This window comes from Penaeus vannamei, chromosome 21 (genome assembly GCF_042767895.1).
Source record: "Penaeus vannamei isolate JL-2024 chromosome 21, ASM4276789v1, whole genome shotgun sequence".
In the NCBI taxonomy this organism is placed as follows: Eukaryota; Metazoa; Arthropoda; class Malacostraca; order Decapoda; family Penaeidae; genus Penaeus; species Penaeus vannamei.
Window position 1 is genome coordinate 16,874,816 of NC_091569.1, and position 7,500 is coordinate 16,882,315.

At 43.4% G+C, this 7,500-nt stretch overlaps 1 protein-coding gene across 1 annotated transcript in view; it reads right to left on the reverse strand.

Moving 5' to 3' along the window:
• Window positions 1–7,500, reverse strand: part of LOC113817238 (uncharacterized) — a gene marked incomplete in the record, with an annotated part of 166,148 nt that overhangs the window by 81,957 nt on the left and 76,691 nt on the right. The window contains 1 exon segment of the mRNA XM_070136225.1: window positions 3,703–3,800.

Here is a 7,500-nt window from a genome sequence, read left to right on the forward strand (position 1 = left end):
AGCCGAACACAACATTCCCATATGAAAAATGGCTAAATCAGAGTAATTGCAAGTACGTCTAATCCGTTTCCCTGTGGCTGAAAAACGAATTTAAAAAACGTTGTAATTAAAACATTCGCGGAGAATCATAATTAACATCATTCCTTGACAAACTTCAATCGCTCCTGAACGTGGCCCTTTCTCGCAGCGATTGCCAGCCTCTGCGACGGGACTGGCCGACACTCCCAAAGCCCATGGCAGCGTGCGCGTCGGAATTGAACCCATCCCGCAATACCGATCCGCCTCTTTGCCATCCGTCTCATTGTCCATGCAGGATCCATCCCGCAGGATCAAACTCCGAAACGGTTGCGGACTGAGGGCCGGAAATTGGCCTCTTCGCCGCCACAATGCTCGGGACCCGCACCGCGCTCTCTTCTCGGACCAAAAACAATTTTAAGCAGGTCGGTGACACACTCTATTCGCCAGACGTGACTCCGAAAGAATTCAGGGCATTTCTAAAAGCCAAATCTGCTATCGAGTTTAAGCCCTTGACTTTAATTTAGAAGCATTTGATTCGGGTTTAAATGGAGGGTAAAAGACACTTGCCCAAATATCTCCACTGATGGCTTTATCGTCCCAAAACTATATTATAGTCTGTAAAAGCGAACGTTTCGAAAGGTACACCGATAATGTGGATGTAAAATTTCAGAGGAGTATACATACACTGTACATGTTCTTGCATTACTTTATAAATGTGTATAAAAACAAGTACATGTTGTATATACATTTGCTGTTCATACACTAATACATACTTAATACGCATAAAGTATATTGCAAACACACACACACACACACACACACACACACACACACACACACACACACACACACACACACAATATATATATATATATATATATATATATATATATATATATATCACTCTTATTCAGTATAAAACGTTGGCAAAACCTGGTCTTACAGGATTAAGGACGAAATGTCCAGAGCTTTAAAAATCTAACATATATATTTTTTGAAAACGTAACCAGGAGCTGTAATGGTCATCCCTTTCCCTGACCTCGTCCCTCTCTAACAAACAAATATGCCCGAGAAAATGTGTCAATTTTATATCTCTATAATCTCCCACAGAGAATTCGAAAAATGCAAATCTAACAAAACATACCGAAGTCACCACCGCCAATCCCCCGCTAGACTAAACAAGCGCTACCAGATGTCCGAACGCGGGAATTTTTCGAATTCTTTCCCGCCAAAACCATTTCATCTCGATCGCGCGAATCTCCCCGATCCATTTCCGCGCCTTAGGACCCTTCGCTTGCAACCCGCGCCGCACCTGAATTCACGGAAAGGTCCAGGATTAAGAGCATACCGTACAGCATATACTATTACGTACGGCATGGCTCTACAGCATAGCAGGGGGAGAGGGATCAACGGAGGAATTTCCCGGAGCCACGGCACGGGGGAAAAAAAGTTCGCGGGCTTGAAATAAGACGGTGGCGATGAGACCGAGAATCAAAATAAATACAGAGCAACTCTTCTGCAAATATCATTTCTATAAGAAGTCTTACTCAGGACATTCCTACAGGAAGTGCAAGGCTTCAAGATTCTCATAACTTCTGAAGAAAAACGTGTGATACTCGGTTAGAAATGTATTTACGAAGCTGATCTCTAATCTGGAAATATCCCGCCGAGTGAGTCATGAAGCGTATGGACGGAGGTAGAGAAAACACTAACGAAAGCGCCACACCTGAGCAAAACAATTATATATACATACATACATACATGCATACACACACACACACACACACACACACACACACACACACACACACACACACACACACACACACACACATATATATATATATATATATATATATATATATATATATATATATATATATATATATATATATATATATATATATGTGTGTGTGTGTGTGTGTGTGTGTGTGTGTGTGTGTGTGTGTGTGTGTGTGTGAGTGTGTGTGTGTGGGTGTGTGTGTGTGTGTGTGTGTACAAAATATACATACAGTATATATATATATATATATATATATATATATATATATATATACGTACATATATACAAAATATACATACAATATATATACATAAATATGTACATATATACATTTAAATATATACTTAAATACCTTGATTGCTACTTAGAACACGTACGCACGCGACACTCACGCACGCACGCACACACACACTGTAACACATACAGCAGCCTAATAAACCAAGAGAAGACAATTTTAGGCTCCCGACGAGGCAGCGGCCGCCACATGGCCATAGCGTTCGGGCCGAGACAGGGCGACTGCCGGCTTCTCTGCTCGCAAATGGTGCAAGGATGCACCTGCAACCCCAAACCCCACAGAGGTTTGAGTGAATGCTCTGTTAATCACTCCTGACATAACGTATCTATAATAAACAACGCAGCTGGTTGACTGGCAAACTTAAGAAACAACTGCAGATAAACACAGAAATGGCAGTTAAAAATGGGGAAAGATTCTACGACAGCACGAAAAATTCCTGGATTTTCGTCATACAAATTATGAATCTTGAAAGCCTGCCGAGACTCTTACTCTCCTACGTCTCTGCAGCAATGTTTGTGGTCCAGCAAGCAGACACACTGCGGGGTTCAGTGTGTGGAGACAGGATAAGTGTAAATATAAATGTACGTGTACACACACACACACACACACACACACACACACACACACACACACACACACACACACACACACACACACACATATATATATATATATATATATATATATATATATATATAATATATATATATATATATATATAATATATATATATATATATATATTTATATGTATATATGCATTTGTATATACATTTATATATACATATGTATACATATGTGTGTGCGTGTGTATATATATTATATATAATATACATAATATATATAACATATATGTATAGATATATACATTTCTATATTCATCCATTTATACAAATATGCATATACATATACATACACGTATGCATATACATATGCATATACACATACGCTCATATACATACATATACAAATATACATATATATACCTAAATAGTATACAAACATAAACACGCGCGAGAGAGGAGAGTGAGGATGGAGGCGAACAGAGACCCGCGGATAAAAGCGAGAACAAAAAGGCCCGAGAACGCCGCATAAGTATGCAGGGAGGACGGAAGCGCTGGGAGCGAGGCGCGCGCGCGGCCGCCCAGCGCGAGCAAAGTAAACACAGCGTTCGGGCGCCACGTCCTGCCTCGCTCCGCTTCTAAGGCTCCAGTGACCCGGAAACGCAGCGCGCACATCCCCCAAAGGCACGTGATCATCAACAACAAAAATTCCCTCCTGTCTAAACACCTATTCAAGCAATGTGTACACACTACACACGAAAAAAAAAATCTGCACACACACACGCACACACACGTAGGCGCACATGTTACACATAAAACCATCTCAAAAACCAAAGCAAATATGTACGAATGTTCCAATACGTGAAAGAAAACTGCACGTTCACGCACGCTCGTCTGCAGTTACTGAGGCTCAACATACACACACACGCACACACACCGCAGAACCATTACCATGATGAAAGTAAAGACGACGAGGAAATGAAAGTAAACAAAAAAGAGCTATTAAAACGAAGAAGAAAAATGCGTGTTCACCTTCAAGCGAACAGACCCGTTCAATGCCTGACGTCGACTCGTCTCAAGTGACGCAGCGACGTCCCTCGCATGCGTCGAAGGGGAGGTTGGGGCAGCAGCCACGCTCTTACCTGCAAGTGGAAAAAAACAAGACATTATTCATTTGATAATGATGAAGCAGTTAATTAAATCCATTTAAAGTATAGGCAATAACCCTTCCTTTCCTCTCCCCTCTCCGGATTTTTGCAATGTTCGAATTATCTGCAAATTGCAACATAAATATAACCATATACAAATAAGAGGAGAAAAAATATATAAACAAAGCCTACACACACACATATATACAATATAATATTATGATGACGATTATGTTCTTTTCACCCTTTTCCTTTTCGCTGCATCCCTCATTTGATGTTCTCCCATTCCTTGTCTTTTTTTCTCTCTTTGGTCTCCCCTCTCATACCCCTCTCCTCTGTTATTCTCCATTTCTTCCCACTCTTCTTATTATTTTATTATTTTATTATTTTATTATTTTATCATCATCATCATCATCATCATCATCATCATCATTCTTAATATCATTATCCCTTTTTGTATTATTTTCCTCTTCGTCTCCTTTTGTTTCCTTTCCTCTCTCTCCCTCTCCACCTACTCTTCTTTATTTAACTACTACTTCTCCTCCTCCTCCTTCCCGTTGGCTGACTCTCTCTCAGTCTCTCTTCCCCGCACTCATACAAAACCCTCATTTTATCTCCCCACACCTGAGGGCAGCTGAGAAGAGCCGAGGCAGATGGGGACGAAGGAAAAGGAGGAGGGGGAGAGGAGGAGAAGGAAAGGGGAAGAGGGGGAGGAGGATATGGAGGAGATATAAATATAGAAGAGTAAGGAGGTGGAGTAGAAGGAGGGAAGGAGGGAGGGAAGGAGGGAGAAGGAAAAGAAGGAGGGAGGGAGGGAGAAGGAGAAGAAGGAGGGATGGGGAAGGCCAAGGACAAGATCAAAGACAAAAACAAAGACAAGGGCAAAGGCAACGCAAAGTAAAGGAAGAGGAAGAAGGAGGAGGAGATAGAGGAGAAGGAGAAGAAGGTGAAGGAGAGCGAGAAAGACTACGGAGGAAGTGGAGGAGGCGGAGGATGAGGAGGATGAGGAGGGGGAGGAGGAAGAGGAAGAAGAAGGAGGAGGAGGAGGAATAAGAAGACGAAGAAGAAGAAACAGAAGAAGAAGAAGAGGGGGAGGAGGAAAAGGAAGAGGAGGAGGAAAAAGGAAGAGAGGGGTAAGAAGAGGAGGGATATCGAAGCGCCTCCTCTCTCGCGAACATGGAAACAAAAAAGCAGATGGCTCGAAGCCGATACTATATTTCCCACATTTATTTTTTTCATCTTCCCCTCTACTTCTTTGCCAAGTAGATATTCATGAATCACTTAAGCACTGGCACATGTCCTCACTGACTTACTTGCTGAGTGACACATATTCATCACAGACCACTTTCTAAGGGGGGGGGGGCTGACATGTGGCTCAACCATCACTACTAAACGGAATTCCTGACTGAGAACACATTTTTTTTCACTAATTAAGTCCCACCCAGTACTCCCTTAATTCAAAATCCTCTGATGTGTCGATGTAAAAGATTAAAACAAAATCATTACTCGAGAGATAAACGAATAAATAAACCAAATCAACAAATAAATAGAAAAAAACATACTAAACAAATAATAAAAACACTCTCCACATCATCTCAAAATATGATTCTAACGCTACACGAGCCAAAGAAATATTTCAATAAGCTGAATCAATCAATAAACCAAAAAAAAAAAATCTATACCCACAGCATCCCAGGCGATACAAATCCGAGAGCGCGCGAGATGAAGCGAGGCGCCGGTGAGAGATCGGCCCATCAGTCGGATGCTGGAAGGACGGGATGGGGGAAGGAGGCAGGGGGATAGGGGAATGGGGGAAGGGGGAATGGGGGAAGGGGAATGGGGGAATGGGGAAGGAGGGTTAGGGGATGAGTAAAGGTGAGTGAGGACAGGAGGAATGGGGGGTTAGGGTATGGAGGAAGGGGGAAGGGGGGTGAGGGCAGGGGGAATTAGGGGGTTAGGGTAGGGAGGAAAGGGGAAGGGGGGTGAGGGCAGGCGGGAAGGAAGGAGATGGGGGAGGGAAGGAGGGAGATGGGGGATGGGGGAGGGGGAGAGATGGAGGGGAAGGGAGTGACGGGCTTGCGATTCACGCGCTGATGATCAACACTTTGTCGTAACTCCTCGGGGGTAAGAAGTGGTTGGTTTATTGTGCCTTGGTCGATCTCTTTCGCGTTTTTTTCTTCATTCCCTTGTTTTTTTCCTGCTTTCCCCCCCTTTTCTCTCTTTTTGTTGATTTATTTTCTGTATTCTCTCTTCTTTTCTGATTTCTTTCTTTCTTTACTCTCATCTTGAATTCCCTATCTTTCTGTGCTTCGTAAGTACAGCTTGGTCGTCTGCAAACCTTCTTGTTTGAAGCTCTGTAATTCTTATCATATCTAACATTTTCATCTATTTTTTGTCATTTTTATCTCTCATTCTTATTACAGGTTACTTTTCAGTTAAAGATCTGCTTATCCTTATCTAAATCTATTTTTAATATAGTTATTTTTAACATTTCATGGTGATTGATCTTCTAATTATTTCCTTTTGTTCTCACTGTTCTCATTTTAGTGTCTCTTCTTTACGTCTGTCTGTCTCTTTCTTCTTCATGGATCTTCATAACAACTCTCTCCTAAGTCTCTCTCCTGTACCTTTCTCTCACCTTCACTTCCTGACATCAATCCGTCTCTCTCATTCTCTTTTACCTTTGTCTCCAATTCTCCTGACAGCATTCTCTCTCTTTCTGTCTCTCTCTGCCACTTCTCTCTTTCCTCTTCTTCTCCCCACTTTCCCCGAACTTATGGCGCACACACCTCGAAGAGAGCGTCTTCTATCCCCGGCACCATTCTTTACGTCGAGCGTTGCGTGCCGCGCATAATGAATGCCGAATATCGGAAATTGATGAAAGAAAATGCAACAAACGGAAATAACAAACGCACGGACGGGAATATCGCAGGATCTGCTGGTTATTCTTCACCACCAATTGACGGGGTATTTCAGGCGATCTAATTAACTAAATGATTTATCAATCCAAGCAAGCAGTCTGCTACATATGCAAATCAACCTGTACCCCAAGTAACAGACCCAAAACCTAACGTGACCCCAATACCACCTACTGCGATCCCAAGCACCCCCCCCCCCACACACACACACACTGCCCGTGACTTCCGTACCCACCGCTTCGACCTCTGGCTCAACCTCTGGCCCCCGCACCATGTGACACCGACCCCCACCCCCTCTATCACCACCAACCCCACCCTCCCTCACGTCCAACGTTAAACGAACGCTTTTTCGGTGTCAAGAACCGCGTTCAGTATGCACCAGGCGGGCGCGCGGCTCCCGCCCCCGAGGCCTTCGCCAGAACGACTCCATTGGCGGTGAATACGCTGCGAATTGGCCGATGGGGCCTTCACGGGGAATCGGGAGCCGCACACGCAGGGAGCGATGCGGAGCCGCTCTTCTTATTCAAGACAATCAGCAAAGATAAAAAACGATCTATGTTCTTAAACGATGGCAAAAAGAGTCAGTCACATAGTCAGCTTGGGATTGGTGATGAGCGTGTGTGTAGAGTGTTATCTTCTCGGCGTAGCGATCCTGGCACGGATATCAGGAGGTCCAATGTCAGATTTCCACTATGATCTGCCTTCGCGCCACTGCCGTCCAACTGATATTTCGTGATCCCAGATTCAGACAGCTCTGTCGTCGCTGGGATTGCCCC